Here is a 19,789-nt window from a genome sequence, read left to right on the forward strand (position 1 = left end):
AAGAAAATAAAAACAACCCTAGATACCTCTTCAGCACTGTAGCCAGGCTGACAGAGAGTCATAGTTCATTTGAGCCATCAATTCCTTTAGCCCTTAGCAGGAATGATTTCATGAGCTTTTTTAATGATAAAATTAATTAAATTAGAGACAAAATTAGCAACTTACTACCTTTACTTAGTGAAGATTCCTCCTATATTTTCGATTCGGCAGAAACGGTTCCAAATTCTGATACTAACCTCGACTGTTTTTTTCCAATTAACCTCGCAGAACTAAATTCGATTATTTCTGCGTCTAAACCATCAATTGCTCCCCCACATTATGGCCAAGCACAGCAGATGTTGAAAAGGGCCTTTTCTGCACACCATTGTGGCTTATGGCCATACCACCTTGAACACACCCGATCTCGGGTCGGGCCTGGTTAGTACTTGGATGGGAGACCGCCTGGGAATACCAGGTGCTGTAAGCTTTTTCTTTTTCTCTTCACCTGGACTATAGAACATTCGTGACTACATGTTTGACAGTCTGCAAAGAGTGATGGACACAATCAATTGCACTGTAGGAGAGCATTGTTTTTATCATGTGGTGACAGTGACATAAATTCAGATGTCCGAAAGTTTAGCCAGATTCAAGAATGTGGGGGAGCATTTGCAATAAAGTATCTATCTATCTATCTATCTATCTATCTATCTATCTATCTATCTATCTATCTATCTATCTATCTATCTATCTATCTATCTATCTATCTATCTATCTATCTATCTATCTATCTATCTATCTATCTATCTATCTATCTATCTATCTATCTATCTATCTATCTATCTATCTATCTATCTATCTATCTATCTATCTATCTATCTATCTATCTATCTATCTATCTATCTATCTATCTCTTTCCAAGCCATGCCACTGAAGGAAGAACAAGACCTAACCTACGGAGTGCTGAGAGGACGCCGTGGGACGATTATGGCTGTGATCCACATCGCTGCTTTGCTCACCACAATGACTGTTGCCAATCCTAGTTTACAGCAGAGAAAAAATGGACTCCAAACGTCCTCATATATTCATAATTTCATCACCAACTGATTCACTTGCACTCAAACTGATGTCAAGTATACTGATACTTAGACACCCCATCTCTTACAGAAGGGTAAACATGGACTGTCTGCAACAGCAGAAGAAGACACGAGAACCAACACAGGATCAAAACATCCAACAAGGGCATGAACTAAAACTTGCCACAGAGAACTGCTTCAACTACATAAGTTTCTCATTTGTTTTTTATATTTATTTGTTTCATTCATTCTCACTGTAACAAACAGTCAGTTGTAATGATCTTGTATGGTAATTTCTACAAATGTTGTGTTGACACTTTGTGTCAAAAGGGAGGAATGTGGGAAATTACAGGAGCCACCAAATGGTCTGAAAGCACAGAGGTGCCAAAGACAAACAGTAAGGTCCTTTTCCTGCTTTTGTAAAGTGTCTCGAGATAACGCCTGTTATGAATTGACGCTATATAAATAAAGATTGATTGAAAGAGCCACAAGGAGCTGAAGAGACTCCGTCCCAGGAAGGCAGCAGGCCCGGACAAGGTGTGTCCCAGGATGCTAAAGGCCTGCTCTGCTGAGCTGGGGGAGCCACTTCAGAACGTCTTCAACATGAGCCTGCGGCTTGGGAAGGTTCCTGTGCTCTGGAAGACCTCGTGCCTCACCCCGGTCCCCAAGAAGAAAAACCCCAGTGGGCCAGGTGACTTCAGACCAATTGCCCTGACATCCCACGTTATGAAGACCTTTGAACGGCTGCTGCTCCAACACCTCAGCCCCCAGGTCCAACACGCACAGGATCCCCAGCAGTTTGCATACCAGGCAAAGGTGGGCGTGGACGATGCCATCCTCTATCTTCTACACAGGGCTTACTCTCATCTGGACAAAGGGAGCAGCGTGATGAGAATCATGTTCTTTGATTTCTCAAGCGCTTTCGACACCATCCATCCCCTCCTACTGAGAGACAAGCTGACCGAGATGAGGGTGGACTCGCACCTGGTGAGGTGGATCACTGACTACCTCACAGAGAGACCACAGTACGTCAGACTGAAGGACTGCACATCTGACACTGTGGTCAGCAGCACCGGAGCACCACAGGGGACTGTGCTCTCCCCTGTCCTGTTCACCTGTCCTGGGTCATTAGCACCTGTATGAGCTTACATTTACATACTGCTACTGACGCAGGCAGAAGAAATGCAGACAACAGATTAATGATTAGACTCTGTGATCGAGGACTTTGTGATGTGGTGCAGTGCCAACCATCTGCAGCTAAACACCTCCAAGACCAAGGAGATGGTGGTGGACTTCCGAAGGAACAAACCACATCTAGAACCTGTTTCCATCGGGGGGGTCGACGTGGAGGTGGTCAGGACCTACGGGTATCTGGGGCTGCAGCTGGATGACAAGCTGGACTGGTCGCCTAACATGGACACTACCTGCAGGAAGGGACAGAGTCGTCTGTACTTCCTGAGAAGGCTGGGGTCCTTCATCATCTGCAAAAAGCTGCTGCAGATGTTCTACCAGTCTGTGGTGTCCAGCGTCCTCTTCTACGCAGTGGTGTGCTGGGGAGGAAGCTGCAAGAAGAGGGACGCAGCACGCCTGTACAGACTGGTAAGGAGGGCCGGCTCTGTGGTGGGTACAGAGCTGGACTCACTGGTGACAGTGGTAGAGAGGAGGTCTCTGGACAAAATGCTCTCCATCATGGACAACACACACCACCCTCTACACAGCACCTTCACCGGGCAGAGGAGCATGTTCAGTGACAGACTGCTGTCACAGTCGTGCTCCACGGACAGACTCAAGAACTCTTTTGTCCCCCTGGCCATAAGACTGTACAACACTTCACTGTCACGGCAGGGAAGAAGCACACGGTGAACCCTGGACTCATTTTTCACTTTTTTTCTCACTCCACATCTGCACTGCTGACCTCAGAGTCAGAGAGGACACTTTAATGCATATTGATAGTCACCTTACTGAGCACTGGTCACTTTAATGATAATCACCCTAATCATGTCTGGTTTCATCCTACTGTTGTGTTATGCTACATCTGTAATGGTTGACATGATCACTCTAACTAGGTCTCTAGTTTCACTCTATTGTCTTTGACACTTTATGCTAATCTGCTCCTCAATAGTTGGGTACTTTAAGAGCAATCACCCTGATCACTCCTGGTTTCACCTTATTGTTTTGAACACTTAATGCTAATCACTGCTCCTTTATGTTGCTGAGCACTTTAATGGCTCAGTCTGCATCCCTGCATTGACTGTTTAATGACTGTACTCGAACCTCTGGCACTACCTCAAACACCTCTGTACATGCACATGTAACTAGTTTCTAGAAGGTCAGCACTTTTTGTTTCTAAGGCTCTTTAACTGTTTACAAGTCTCTTTTAATCAGCACATGTTTTTATCTCCTTCACAGGTTATGTACATTATGCTATATAAGTTTTAAGTCTAAAGCTAATGCTAACTGCACAGACTTAACTTGTAAATATGTTTACTCTTAGTCACACAGGGCCTCCTAAATCTTGTCTGGGGCATTATTGTATTGTATACAGAGGGGAGGGGTGACAGCGGGTGTGTATTGTAACTAATGTCTTGTGTCCTGGCTGTCTGTATACTGCTACTGGATGCCTTGAATTTCCCTTGGGATCAATAAAGTACCTACCTACCTCACTCACTCACTCACTAACTCACTGCCCTGCCGGTGTCACAGCATAAACTTCACACAACGCAGAATTCCACCGGTTACACGTGGGGGCGATTTCTTCTGCTACAATAAAGTTAGCTTTCACTGCCGCCACATTGTTTTTGGCAATGGCGAAAATATTCTGCTGGGACCGCAGATTGCCTTTTAATTCTTGGGTAATTTTTTGTCTTTCTTGAAAGCTAGCTGTGACTTTTAATACAAGATAAATGCTTGTATAATATTATGATCTTGTAATTTCAAAAAGGGGGAAAATGCATAATAAAAGTGAAAGTAACGATGTGTGCATTTTTTTTTTCATTTTATTAAAATGGCCCTCCACAGGAATCATGTATCCATGAGGCTGATATCCAGTTTCCAGTTTCACTTCATCCAAACTCTATTTTACAAGTTGATTGGATGGAAAAAAAGGACACAAAACATGTATGATGAGTACTTTAGAAATTAATAAAAAGAAAACATTTATCTTCCAATAGTGTATATAACAAAAGTAGTGAAAGTGTAATTGAATACATACCCGGCCATTTATCCAGTGGTTTTCCTTCCAGGACAGCTGAGATTATTCCTGGCCCTCCACAGGAATCATGTATCCATGAGACTGATATCCAGTTTCCAGTTTCACTTCATCCAGACTCTATTTTAAAATTTGATTGGAAGAAAAAAAGGACATATTGTTCACATATACAGAACAGGTATGATGAGTACTTTAGAAAAAAACAAAAAAAACAACATATATCCTCCAATAGTGTGTATAACAGAAGCACTGAAAGAATAATTGAATACATACCCGGCCATTTATCCAGTGGTTTTCCTTCCAGGACAGCTGAGATTATTCCTGGCCCTCCACAGGAATCATGTATCCATGAGGCTGATATTGTGTTTCTGCCAGCTGGTATATCTCCATGCCCTCTGCCTGCTGTTGATGCTGGAGGAGTGAAGGTAGATGGAGATCCATCTGGAAACACAAAAACACTTCTGAACGCATCTGTCAAGTAAACATGACCTGTTCATTCACTTCATCCAAACTCCATTTTACTGCTTGATTGGTTGAAAAACAAGGACATATTGATAACATATACAGAACATGTATGATGAGAAATTCAGAAATTAAAAAAACATTTATCTTCCAATAGTGCGTATAACAAAAGTACTGAAAGAATAATTGAATACATACCCGGCCATTTATCCAGTGGTTTTCCTTCCAGGAAAGCTGAAATTATTCCTGGACCTCCACAGGAATCATGTATCCATGAGGCTGATATCCAGTTTCAGTTCATCCAAACTCTATTTTACAGCTTGATTGGATGAAAAAAAGGACATAGAACATGTATGATGACTACTTCAGAAATGAAAAGAACATATATCCTCCAAGAGTGTGTATATAACAAAAGCACTGAAACAATAATTGAATACATACCTGGCCATTTATCCAGTGGTTTTCCTTCCAGGACAGCTGAGATTATTCCTGGCCCTCCACAGGAATCATGTATCCATGAGGCTGATATCCAGTTTCTGCCAGTTGGTATATCTCCATGCCCTCTGCCTGCTGTTGATGCTGGAGGAGTGAAGGTAGATGGAGATCCATCTGGAAACACAAAAACACTTCTGAACGCAACTGTCAAGTAAACATGACCTGTTCATTCACTTCATCCAAACTTCATTTTACAGCTTGATTGGATGAAAAATAGGACATATTGATAACATATACAGAACATATATGATGAGTACTTCAGAAAAGCAAAAAAAACATATATCCTCCAATAGTGTGTATAACAAAAGTACTGAAAGAATAATTGAATACATACCCGGCCATTTATCCAGTGGTTTTCCTTCCAGGACAGCTGAGATTATTCCTGGCCCTCCACAGGAATCATGTATCCATGAGGCTGATATCCAGTTTCTGCCAGCTGGTATATCTCCATGCCCTCTGCCTGCTGTTGATGTTGGAGCAGATAACGTTGAAGGAGATCCATCTGGAAACACAAAAACACTTCTGAACGCATCTGTCAAGTAAACATAACCTTTTGATTCACTTCATCCAGACTCTTTTAACTCTTCATTTGCACATGTACAGGTCAAAATCAGCAGTAAGACACATTTTTCAACAAAAAAACCTAAACAAAGTAGCCTTAATATAGTTCAAAGTTTGCATTAACAATTGGATAAATATTTTTTACCAACCAACAAGAAACTTTAGGTAATTTGCTCTCCATCTTCAGTTACGAAAAACATTCAAATAAATACTTACCACCAAACAATTTGGGTCATAATTAGGATCAATTTACGAAGTTTAGTACTTTTTGTACTGTTGGTTCAAAGTGAATTTGGTTCTCACTATCTCGGTAAGTCTTCTCCTCACTGCCGCTTGTACTGAAATGAGAGCTTCTGATCCCAGCTCGTATATCTTTGAATTTCTTTCCTGTGATGCGATGAGTTCTAAATTCTAAGCTTTCTCTATGATGACATACAGAACCAAAGTTCCATGAAAAATTCCGTAGTCCACATAATGCTGAACTCAATTGTATTACAATTGCATTTTATACAAGATTTGCAAATGATACTATTATTTTATTATTTATAATTATTAATAATAATATATCATAATATTAATTAATCAGTTCAGAAGGGATGGGTGATCTTCATCAGTCAATGTTTAATTAAGGTGCTGATTTTAAAAACTTTGGCCTTTTTACTGTTTCTATTAGTGTTATATGCTAGCTTTATTTTAAGCTATGTTTAATCACTTTCTCAGCTCAATACTGGCTTTAGCTTACTACCATATTCTTAGCATGAATCCTGAATGTAAAACTTAAAATAGTCAATACATAAAAAGGTGTTGACTATGTTTATAGACAATAGTCAGTCCCCAGTAAAGTTTGTCCTCAGTTTGTTTCCGATTACCCAGCCCCTTGTTTTTGATGCCTTAAATGGCCAACAGTTGATTATTAAACTCAGACCCTGCCTCTGCACCTAGCAGGTAACCACTGTGAGCAGTTAGCCTTCCACACAATGCCATCGTCCCATGCACCCATTTTTTATGTCTTCCCTACAATCAGAAATTGCGATTTCGATTTTCATCACAATTTTCTACAAATCAAGCTTGTGATATGTTCTCAATGTATACAGTAACATTTACACAAATGACAAGAAATGACATCATACCAGTTAAAACTTTAAATGCCAGAACTCTAAATTAATAGAATGAAAACTAATTTATAAATTAATTTCAATTTTTTTAATTTAAAATGTATTTATCAAGAAGAAACACACAGATGGTGACATTATTGGTTTTAGTGTCATTTTGACAGAAATCTGGTCATAAGTGTTGCTATATTTTGTGCCTTTCAAGTTGCCATAGTTGACATAGTTCACAGAACTTATGCAACAAGAGAAGCCAACAATGTCTCTATATTTTCTTTTAGCCAGACGGCCGAAACATTTGCCTGTGAGCGTCATTTCATGTTCAGGTCTTGCATTGCATCTCTTGAGTATGTTTAATAAGGTTACAACGTGAGACAACAATTGACACATTCGCGATGCTAACCGCTAGCGTTCCTATTCAAATTCTCATAGACGTTAGCATCAAGCTAACAGACTTTTTGGTTGTTTAGCATTATGAGATGAATAACTTACGTTTTGCTGTCTGTTTAGTTTTCCAGTGCTTCCTTTATGAACGACTGGAAAAAGAAACTTCAGCGTCTTTATTAGAGGAAAACTGTTAGCTAACTGTCGAGCTGTGTATCAGGCTAAAGAAGTCATGCTCAAACAGGGGCAGAATAGACAGCGTGTGTAAATTAGTTGACAACAGCTCCTGGGTCAGTTGGGAGAAGCACTGCACAAAAACGCGGCTTTAGCAATCACGTGATCGCATTTTTTGAAATCGCGATTTCGATCAGAAAACGATAAATCGTTCAGCCTTAATGGAGATCCATCTGGAAACACAAAAACATTTCTTAACACAACTGTCAAGTAAACATTACCTGATCATTTACTTCATCCAAACTCTGGTTTATATGCTTGATTGGATGAAAAAAAGTTTGGGTTACTTAATGTAACCTCGGTTCTTTGATAACAGAGTGAGGTGTTTCACTATGGGAATCGCCTTGGCGTGACCATTCTGGAAGCTCCAATGACAACGTCTGTCAGAGACAGACAGGTCGAACTGTATTCGGGGCACGCCCCCCTCATATATACAGTCGACCCACCCACCTCAAATCATTCATGACAGGTTTCTAACCGTGCCTATGCAAGGAGGGATGTGAAGATGAAACATCTCACTCTGTCATCAAAGAACCGAGGCATGAGTATCCTGAAGCAAACTGATAAGGCTGAACACCAAAATTCACACTGATTCTGGTGCGACAGTCTCCCGTACTGCCTGTGCCACATACGGCCCTGAGACATCCAGCCTGTAAAATCTAACAAAAGTATGCAGCGTCGCCCAACTCGCTGCATCACAGATATCCTGCACTGAAACTCCTCTGAACAAAGCCCAGGAAGTGGCCATGCTCCGAGTGGAATGAGCTCTCAGGCCCTGAGGGGACTGCAAATGTTACGATGCACTGTAGCTTGGACCCAGACGCACGACTCAGAGACAATTAAACAGTGAACAATATTTAATAAACACGAATAAGTGACACGAGTGACAATGAGTGAGAGTCCTTGCTCGTTCGTGAGCAGTGAATAAGAATAAGGTGACGATCTTGTGAAGCAATCCAAATCCCGAATCCCGAACGCGTGAGGTGAAGGCAGGTGAGCAGAACAAACAAGCAGGCAGGACGGCGGGGCAGGAGAGTCTTGGTGGGGAGCACTGAAGCAGGGAAAAAAAACAAGAGGAGGGTCAAAACACGAAGCCACAAAAATACTGAGAATCCACAAGATAGGAGTGAGCCTGATCAGAGTATTCACCACTTGGAGAGAGTAATAATCCGGCGCCGACTGAGATTTGGAGAGCGGCTAAAATACTGACGCTGATGATGATGATGAGCTGCACCTGGGAAAACACACCTGCTGCCAATCTGGGTAGTGGGAGGAGACAGGAGGAGCAGACAGACAGGGGAAAACAGACAACACACACCAGTAGGAGGGAACCATACAGCAACCAACTCATGACAGTACCCTCCCCTTAACGACCGCCTCCTGGCGGTCCTCCAGGCTTACCAGGGTTAGACTGATAAAAATCCCTAATAAGAGATTTGCTCAATATGAGTTTTCTGGAAATCCAACTACGTTCCTCTGGACCGTAACCCACCCAGTCAACTAAAAACTGAAATCCACGCCCCCTGCGGCGAACGTCCATAATCCGATTCACATCAAAGGCAGGATGGCCGTCGATGAGTTGGGGGGGTGGAGGGGCGGCGGCCGGAGGGCTCAGCTCACTGGTGACCACCGGCTTTAGTTGAGACACGTGGAAAGTGGGGTGGATGTTGAGGGCAGGAGGAAGTCTGAGGCGGACCGCAGAGGGGTTAATGATTTCAACAATCTCATAGGGCCCAATAAAACGGGGAGCCAGCTTCTTGGAAGCCACACTGAGGGGAATGTCCTTAGAGTTTAACCAAACCTTCTGTCCGGGAGTGTAAGTGGGAGCAGGGATCCTGCGGCGGTCTGCCAGTCTCCGATTACGCTCCCTAGACCTAAGCAGAGCCGCACGAGCCTCCTTCCAAACTCTGCGGATCCGTTGCAGATACTTCTGCACTGAGGGAACAGCAATGTCTTGTTCCTGGGTGGGGAACAGAGGAGGTAAATAACCCAAAGAACACTGAAAAGGTGCCATACCTGTGGCTGAAGACGTGAGGGAATTATGGGCATACTCCACCCATGCCAGGTGTTGACTCCAGGTGGTAGGTTTCCGCGCACATACGCATCGGAGAGCGGCCTCCAGATCCTGGTTGGCCCTTTCCGTTTGACCATTGGATTGTGGGTGGTAACCTGAAGAGAGGCTGACTGTAGCTCCCAGTGCCTGACAAAAAACTCTCCAAACCTGTGAGGTGAACTGAGGTCCACGGTCTGACACAATGTCCACAGGAATCCCATGCAGTCTGAATACGTTACTAGTCAGCAGGTCAGCAGTCTCTGTGGCAGAGGGTAGTTTGGGCAGAGCAACAAAATGGGCAGACTTAGAAAAGCGATCAACAATGGTGAGAACTACCGTGTTACCTTCAGATGGAGGTAATCCTGTGACGAAGTCGAGAGCGATGTGAGACCAAGGACGGGCAGGCACTGGGAGTGGATGAAGGAGACCTACCGGGGGTCGGTGAGAGGCCTTATTCCGGGAGCACACCGAGCATGCTAACACAAACTCCTTTACATCCGAGCTCATAGTTGGCCACCAGAAGTGTCTTTTAATAAGGTCCAAAGTCCGAGCCACCCCTGGATGACAAGCAATCTTAGACGAGTGCCCCCACTGGATAACCTGGGAACGGACAGAATTAGGTACAAACAAGCAGTTAAGGGGACCCCCACCGGGATCAGGGTGTGACCTCTGAGCTTCCCTCACCACCGACTCAATCTTCCACGTGACCGAAGCCACCAGGCACGAAGAAGGTAATATGGTGTCAGGATGATTCGGGGTCTCATTGTCTTTAGAAAATTGTCTAGACAAAGCGTCAGGTTTTACATTCTTACTCCCTGGTCTGTAGGTAACTGTAAACTGAAACCTGGTGAAAAACAGGGCCCAACGGGCTTGTCGTGAATTGAGTCGTTTGGCAGTCTGGATGTAAGATAGATTCTTGTGGTCGGACCAAACCACAAATGGCATCTCGGCTCCCTCTAGCCAGTGACGCCACTCCTCTAGAGCTAGTTTGACTGCCAGTAGCTCCCTGTTTCCGACGTCGTAGTTCCTCTCGGCGGCAGACAGTTTCCGGGAGAAGAAAGCACAAGGATGTAGTTTCTCGTCACCTGCTGCTCGTTGGGACAAAACTGCACCCACACCAATGTCCGATGCGTCGACCTCCACAATAAATTGTCTCTTAGGGTCAGGTTGGATGAGGATGGGTGCTGATGAGAACCTTTCCTTGAGATTCTGGAAAGCCTCCTCAGCTGCAGAGGACCAAATGAAAGGAACATTGAGAGACGTGAGTCTGGTTAGTGTAGCGACAACCTGACTGTAGTTCCTTATGAACCGACGATAGAAGTTTGCAAAGCCTAAGAATCGTTGCAACTGTTTGCGAGAATTAGGAGTCTCCCAGTCCATCACCGCCTTGATCTTAGCTGGATCAGTCCTCACCCGGCCACTCTCTAAAATGTATCCCAAAAATGACACAGATGGAGAGTGAAATTCACATTTCTCAGCTTTTACAAACAGTCTGTTTTCCAAGAGTCTTTGTAGAACTTTGCGAACGTGAACAATATGTTCCTCCAGTGTCCGTGAAAAAATTAAAATATCGTCCAAATACACAAAGACCGAATGGTTCAACAAGTCTCTGAGAATGTCATTGACAAGTGCCTGGAAAACTGCAGGGGCATTGGTAAGACCGAAAGGCATGACCAAGTACTCAAAGTGGCCTAAAGGAGTGTTGAAAGCTGTCTTCCATTCGTCCCCCTCCTTGATGCGTACGAGGTGATAGGCGTTGCGGAGATCGAGCTTCGTAAAGATGGTGGCCCCGTGAAGGGGTTCAAAAGCAGAGCTAATGAGAGGTAGGGGATACTTATTCTTTATCGTGATGTGATTGAGACCCCTATAATCAATGCAAGGTCGTAGGGATTTATCTTTCTTGTCGACAAAGAAGAACCCTGCCCCTAGCGGAGACGACGAAGGACGAATAATGCCTGAATTAAGAGACTCTGTAATGTATGTCTCCATAGCTTCTCGTTCAGGGGCCGACAAGTTAAAAAGGCGACTAGTGGGCAACGGGGAGCCAGGCAACAAATCAACGGCGCAATCATATGGTCTGTGAGGAGGAAGAGATAGCGCTCTCTCTTTACTGAAGACTTCGCGGAGGTCGTGGTAAACTGAGGGAACCGAAGAAACGTCGGGCGGTTTCGCAGAGAGTGGACACGAGGATGATTTACACGAGGGAGACGCGGAAGTCAGACAGTTAGCGAGACAGAAGTTACTCCAACTAATTATTTTCCCTGCAGCCCAATCAATCAGGGGATTGTGGAGTTGAAGCCATGGAAGGCCTAAAACAATGGGTGCATGGGCAGAAGGCATGACATGAAATGCCAATTGTTCACGGTGATTACCGGCTAGGAGTAATGATAATGCTTCAGTTTCATGTTCGACACAAGCGAGACGTTGACCATTTAAAGCGTCCACTAGCAGAGGCTGAGAAATGGGTCGAACTGGAATTTGAGCTTGATTCACTAATTCAATATCAATAAAATTAGAATCAGCGCCTGAATCCACTAAAGCAAGCAACGTCAGAGGTTTACCATTAATAAAAATGCTAGCTTCTAGGTTGAGGCGTTTACGGGGAGAACAAGGAACTGCGGCTCTACTCACCAGCACCCCGACTGAGACTGATGAGTGAACTAGTTTAAACGTCTAGGACAGTTTATCAGTCGGTGTCCCTCCTCGCCACAATAGATACACAACCTCTGCTGAAAGCGTCGATTCCTCTCGGCGGGCGTTAGCCGACTCCGTCCAATTTGCATAGGAACCTCCGGTTGTTCCTCAGGGTGTGGGGTCTCACTGAGAGTCCTGTTAGCAAAACTAGGAGGATTAGAGCTGAGGTGTTGAAACGGACTCTCTTGTGCCCTTTCGCGTCTTCGCTCACGGATACGGTTATCTATCTTTATAGCTAGCGTGATTAGCTCCTGTAAGCTGTTAGTCTCCGGACGGCCCACCAGGCTATCTTTAACTTCCCCCTTTAACCCTTTCAAAAATATCCCTTGCAATGCCCTATCGTCCCAACCTAGCTCCACGGCTAAGGTACGAAATTCAATAGAGAACTCAGCCACGCTTCTGGAGCCCTGACGAAGACTGAGCAGTTGGTTACCTGTGTCTTTACTAGCAATGGGATGATCAAACACAGCAGTCATTTCGTCAAAAAATTGTTTAAAGCTAACATTAGCTGTGAGTGGGTTGTGCCAAAAGGCAGTACCCCAAGATCTAGCCTGACCCGAAAGCAAACCTAAAACATACGCAATCCTAGCGCGGTCACTGGAATATGTCAGGGGTTGGGTTTCAAAAACGAGGCTACATTGGAACAAAAATGACTTGCAATCCCCCAATTTACCACTGTACCTCTCTGGTGCTGGGATGAATGGTTCACGAGGTTGAGCTGAACTGGAGGAAGGACTGGCTGAGTGAGACGGAGTGGGAGCGCTCGCCTGGAGGGGTTGTAACTGAACCTCAACTCGATTGAGGCTAGCGGAAATAACCTGAAGTGAGTCAATAAGTCCACGGAGGGTTTGCTCATGCTGCCCAAGCATGACTCCCTGCGACGAAATGGCATGACGTAGGGCGTTAACATTACTCTCTGTTTCTGGGTCGGCTGGGTCCATAGTGGCCGGATTATTCTGTTACGATGCACTGTAGCTTGGACCCAGACGCACGACTCAGAGACAATTAAACAGTGAACAATATTTAATAAACACGAATAAGTGACACGAGTGACAATGAGTGAGAGTCCTTGCTCGTTCGTGAGCAGTGAATAAGAATAAGGTGACGATCTTGTGAAGCAATCCAAATCCCGAATCCCGAACGCGTGAGGTGAAGGCAGGTGAGCAGAACAAACAAGCAGGCAGGACGGCGGGGCAGGAGAGTCTTGGTGGGGAGCACTGAAGCAGGGAAAAAAAACAAGAGGAGGGTCAAAACACGAAGCCACAAAAATACTGAGAATCCACAAGATAGGAGTGAGCCTGATCAGAGTATTCACCACTTGGAGAGAGTAATAATCCGGCGCCGACTGAGATTTGGAGAGCGGCTAAAATACTGACGCTGATGATGATGATGAGCTGCACCTGGGAAAACACACCTGCTGCCAATCTGGGTAGTGGGAGGAGACAGGAGGAGCAGACAGACAGGGGAAAACAGACAACACACACCAGTAGGAGGGAACCATACAGCAACCAACTCATGACAGCAAACCCCGTAGGCCAAAGAGATGGCTTCTACAATCCAGTGGGATAAACCCAAGACACAAACAGTTGATCGTCTTTTCTAAATGAAGCTGTTTTATTCACAAACGCATGCAGAGCGTGCACTGGGCACAAAGTGTTGAGCCTCCGCTCCTCTTCTGATGAGAAAGGAGGGGGATGAAAAGCCTTCAACTCCACTGTAGAGCACCTGTATGCCACATCCACCACTTTAGGTACAAAAGCCGGATTAGGCCGCAGGCAGACTTTAGTGAGCCCAGGAGCAAACTGTAAGCATGCCTGTAAATCACTTACACGCTTCGCAGTAATGCAGCCTTCAATGAAACAAACTTCAACTGTACACAGTAAAGAGTCGGGAGGTAATTTCACGGAGTTGTCACTTTTAAACCCAATAAGAGTATTTTCAACACTATGTGGAGTAATAAACATGCAGTGTTGTTGTTAAAATGAAGTGTAAAAATGATGCGCCTCTCAACGTAAATTCTGTTAACTTCGCGGGGTTCTCACTAACAACCTGACGTCACCGGCTCGCAGTACCCACTGGCACTGACACTATCAGTGACTATCCACTGGCACGACGTCACGCTGTCACTGACACGATCTGGTAAGTTATATATCATAATGCAAGTACATGCATCACATTTGCAAGCATGTTGTTCATTTTTTCAGTTTTAAGAATGAAAACAGTGTTCTGATGAAAATGTTCACATCACTACCGTATGTTGAACCGTGAATGCATTGCCAGTTAGTTTGGGCTTGTAACGTGATGTGAGGCTATGGCTTATGAGTTTAGTTTATAAAATGTGACTCGGTTTTTTAACCGTTTAAATTAGTGAACACACCTCGTTGTTCTTGTCCATAGCTAAATTTCAGGGGAAATAAAAAAAGCTAATTTACTTGTTTCTGGTGGTTACGTGGCTAATTAAGCTAGGTTTTACGACGTTCAGATTATCTTCATTTTTATTAATAATAAACGACTACTCTGTTAGGTTTACGTTTGGCGGACCCCAAAATGCAGAGACATAAAGAACCAAAAATAGTTTTAACAAAGAGATATTTAATGTTCCAAGGGGGAAAAACAAAAGAGAGCAGGCAGTGAGGGCAGGGAGCTGGCTGGCTAGAAGATCCGGAAGAACAGGAGGCACACAGCGAAAACTAGGGAATAAGAAAAAAACAAAGTCAGTCCATCAAGTGACCAAAAAACACCAAAAGCATAAAAGCCACGAGAGGTTATGAAAACAATTTGCTTGAAGGCAAACGTGACCACTACCGAGTTATACGGAATTATCTGGCAGAGTAGTTGGGTGAAAGCCAGGCTTACATGGAGGGGTTGATTAGATAGACGTCAGGTGTGCCTCGTCTGCTGCTTGGAGGAGCCAGCCCTGTCACTCACATACCTGCAGAGGAAGAAAAACCAGAAGAGGGAGGGGGAGAAAGGACAACACAAACTATCACAGAAAAACAAAACAGAACTGAAACCTGAACCTTGTCGGTGAGCGTAAATGAATTCACATTGAATTATGAAAGCTTCGTTTTGATAACAGCTTCCAATTTAATCATTGTCAGCATGTACTCCCGTGGTTCCAGCACTAACGAGTTTACTGTTTCTGTGTTTAGACGGGTACCATGTTGGTGCGAGTTCAACTCGGGGGAGAACAAAAGTATGTGAAGTTGCCTGAGCAGACTTTTGACACATTCTTGAAAGAGGGTGAGTATTTTCAATCTTTTTAATGAACGCCGCATCTCGTTGCGTTGGCTCGAGTCGAGTCATTTTCTTTTGTTATTTACCACATAGCACTGGACCGGGTTAATGCTTTCTGTTCGATATGCATGTGTAACGGGAGTATTAAATGCATATATAACTTGTACGCATGCATACGAACGAACTTCCCTCTGAATTCTGTTTGAAGTGAAAAAAATGTCCCGTGAGGAGCAATGTGTTTCCACACGTTTATCGCTGAAAACCAGACTGTTCGTGGGTTGCTCCCTTCTCAACTGCAACTCAGACTGCCCCTGCCTGCCCTATAACCGTGGGAACAGGCCAAAAACATAGCCTAAAATGTAACAATTAACAAGAGTCACTGTGGGAACTCATTGTCACTGTTTGATTGCATGGCATGGTAAAGTAAATTAGTGCACATACAGTTTCTCATTATTCCTTTTGACTAACTCAGTGGTTGTAAAGTTCAACATACCTGAGGAAAGAGTGCAAGATATAAGAGTGCACAAGTTGATGCTGAGGTGTTTGCAGAAATTGCCAAAGAGTCATCTGGAACCTTTCACATCATTCTTGGCAGTGAAGGTTAGACCTCTATTGAATTGAATCTTTGTGCAATTCTGTTTTCTTATTATGATGATATTAGCCTCATCTGAAACCATTCATGTACAGTTTTTTTTTCCTCAACCTGCACCATAATCTAGACCTTTTGATTTGACAGGTTCTTCTCAATCATCATCATCATCAGTGCAGTCTGATGACACCATCATTTTGAATTTATCAGCATGTGACTCCTTTGAAGACACTATGGCTGGAGAAGCAAGCCAACCTAAAAGGCCTTGTCGAATAAATTATGGAGGCAAAGGCTGTAATGGAATTAACTGTGATAGAATATTAGGCCTTTTTCTGCTTATAATCAATGTGTTTACTGCAATAAAGTTTCATCACCCGGTCCAAAGGAAAGGTTTGATATTTACAGTTTGAATGATGTTCGCTTACATTTATATTATACCAGTTATTTTATCATGTTTTATTCCAGGTTTGTGTGTGTTAATAAAATTGTCATACTTTTCAGTAAGGTGTTTATGTGAAGAGGGCTTGCAGAAGTGAGTGCACATTCCAACATGTGTTTTGATGTGGCCCTTTAAACTGAATCACTCACCAATTCAAACATAGGTTTAGTTTTAGGCCCTGAACAGTTAATCACTCACCCACTTTTATATAGGTTGAGTGAGCCTTGATTCTTAATTACCTAATTGTCTTCTCCTTAAAGTCAGGGACACGTAGTGTTGAACCCAGAGACTCTGTAACTTCTATTCTTGATTCATCGGGTTAATAAACTCTGTTAACCTGAAAGAGACGCCTCCAGTCATTCCTCTCATCAAAAGAATGCGCAGAGAGATTTGAGGTAATTATTTAGAGGAGTCAGATTTCTATTAACAACATAGGAAAAGGATCAAATACCAACTTTTATCCTTCAACAGACAGACAGACAGACTGACCAAGACAGACTAACTGACAAAGACAGACAGACAGACTGACAAAGACAGACAGACAGACTGACTGACTGACAAAGACAGACAGACTGACTGACTAACTGACAAAGACAGACAGACAGACAGACAGACAGTCAGAGAGAGAGACAGACAGACAGACTGACTGACAAAGACAGACAGACTGACTGACCAAGACAGACTGACTGACTAACTGACAAAGACAGACAGACAGTCAGAGAGACAGATAGAGAGAGACAGACAGACTGACTGACCAAGACTGACAGACTGACTGACTGACTGACTGACAAAGACAGACAGGCAGTCAGACAGACAGACAGACTGACTGACCAAGACAGACAGACTGACCAAGACAGACAGACTGACCAAGACAGACAGACAGACAGACAGACTGACTGACCAAGACAGACAGACAGACTGACCAAGACAGACAGACAGACAGACAGACTGACTTTATTGACCCCGATGAAGGTGCTGAGCTTCTAGTAGTACGTGTTGTTTATGCATGTACAGTTGTGTTTGAGGTGGGGGTAGTTCCAGAGGTGTGACAACAGACAACAGACAGTCAATGCAGACATTAGGGGTGCAGATTAAAAAACAGATGAAGTCAATAACATGCACAAACATTAAGGCGAGACACTACAGGTGAATAGGGTAAAAAATTAACTCACAGATATCAACATGAAACTTCTACAGTTCATTACTTATGTTAAGAAAAATATTTTTAATATTACAAGTTTTCTGAAATATTATGTTTAAATATGCAAATAAGGCATTATTTAATGAAATAAGCACTAATAATTTGCATACATTGGGGGGATATAAATCTGAACATTGGAAATGGCCAGGTTCCAAATTATTCTTTCATTTAGTTAACATATTACATACAAAGGGATTTAAGATATGTCTTTTTATCACTTCATAAATCAGAAAATACTATCAACAGACCTAAAAAAAACCATTTCGCCCTGTTTTTAGGAATAAACTGTTACATAAATCAGGCTATGAATGATATATCAACAAACCCCTCTGTAAATCCCTGCAGAGTATACCTAGGAATAAAACTGGAAAGTTTGGTGCATGTAAGTGCTACTGAAGTGGAGATTTATGTGACAGAGTTTGAGAAAAAACCCCTTTTGAGAAAACAGCGTTTAAAGATTTACTTTGTAAAATTTCACACATTTCTAAAGGAAAACAACTAGTCAGTACATTGGTTATAGCAATGTAGACCATGTCTAGAACATGGACAATAACAAATGGCTAAAACAGCACTGCCATGTAAGGCTTTCAACTGTATACAACCACAGAAAACCCCAAATACAGACAATAATGAACATCAGCTTTATGTCCATCAGAAGACTAAATGTCCACACAGAACTCAAAGTTCACCTATGAGTGTTTACAGGCTATAGTTGTACATTCCTACTCCATGTAGGCTGTATGTATCCTCACTTCAATGTCCTGGAAACAGACTCATGATCAGGTTCATGTCCTTGGTTTTTGCCACCAAATAGAAAACCTGTAAAAGTAAAACTGACCAACAATAATTGAGATGGCACTTTATTCTATTTCTATTCTATCCATAAGAAATAATTTAAAAAAAACAGGCTACTGTTATTACAGTGCTATAATATGTTACACAGAGTTTCCAACAGAATGACGCGTGGAGGACGCGCTTGGGGTGGACGAGTGCAGCTTGCAGCTGGACAGTGCATTTCTTGCAATCAATGTCATTCTAACCATATTTTTGACTTTATTTCATTTTTATGAAAATGTTGAATATGTTTGTAAGTAGTTTAAAATGATGCTCTAATGCGCACAATGCAGAGTGAGTTAGGGTGTGTGTTTGTGTGAAACGAAGAGAGAGGGGGAAAGAGAGACTATCAGGCTGTGTGTGACACTGTCCCCTGAGAGTATTAAATATAAACTCTGGAGCATGTTTTGACCCTGATCTCACACAATTCAGACAAATAATCAAATAAACAAAGCAGCTCATTCAATTGTGCAAACATCAACGAGTGTGGCGTGCGCGTCACTTTTATATCTAAATCACCCCCCCCCAGCTTACGTTCAGAAGCGATTCCGGGGGGGCATTTCACGGGGTCATGCATCACAACTTGTCCTCTTACATTCCCTTGCAAGTGACAACTTTTGTTTTCTTTTCACTAATTTACAGGAAGATATTTTGACTCATTCTCAAAAGGTCCTGCGGAGGCTAAACAAGGAAGAGTCAAAGTATACCATGTGATGCGTCTGAACGAATCACGTTATCAGAAACACATTACGTTCTTAGCATTAAACCTCCCGTTAAACTTTCACGACTGGTTGCTGGTAGAAAGGAAGTGTCCTTATGTGGATTACATGGTGTTGTGCAGGAGAGAGAGAGCTTTACAGAGATATCAGTCATGACGGGCATCAGAGAGCAGCCGTCACACAGCACGTCCCGTTAGAATGCTAACTTTCGGACAAATTTACACGAAACTTAACGCCGCGACCAGACAAAATGTATTAAAATATACACACAAATGTATTATTTGGATAATTTCTTTATGGTAGTTTAAAAGATTACATGTTCAGGGACTGAATAAGCCCAAAATCTCAAAAATGATCAGTGCATAAAAAATGGCTGTTTTTGCCTGCCGTGTCTCGCCTTAAAACATAATATTGCTTCAAATGTTACACACACACCTTACAGAGAGGGGACTATCAGGCCACCAGCCAAGTGTGGTCTTCTGTTTCTGCTCATTTTAAAAATAACATGTTAATATCTC

General features: G+C 43.1%; 1 long non-coding RNA gene across 3 annotated transcripts; it reads right to left on the reverse strand.

Annotated features, from left to right (window-relative positions):
* Positions 1 to 4,010: 4,010 nt before the first annotated feature.
* On the reverse strand, positions 4,011 to 6,560 carry LOC306818324. Of its 3 annotated transcripts, none has more exons than XR_013778165.1 (6): positions 5,995 to 6,556; positions 5,164 to 5,719; positions 4,921 to 5,030; positions 4,534 to 4,701; positions 4,264 to 4,380; positions 4,015 to 4,125 (listed from the first exon to the last, which is right to left on the reverse strand). It is a non-coding gene; the product is annotated as an uncharacterized lncRNA (long non-coding RNA). The 3 variants fall into 3 exon arrangements; XR_013778166.1 differs by lacking the exon at positions 5,995 to 6,556 and adding an exon at positions 5,928 to 5,942; XR_013778164.1 differs by lacking the exon at positions 4,921 to 5,030 and having other exon boundaries at positions 4,011 to 4,125; positions 5,995 to 6,560.
* Between the last annotated feature and the right edge of the window lie 13,229 nt (positions 6,561 to 19,789).

The sequence above is a fragment of the Symphodus melops genome, assembly GCF_947650265.1.
Source record: "Symphodus melops genome assembly, chromosome: 23".
NCBI lineage: Eukaryota > Metazoa > Chordata > Actinopteri > Labriformes > Labridae > Symphodus > Symphodus melops.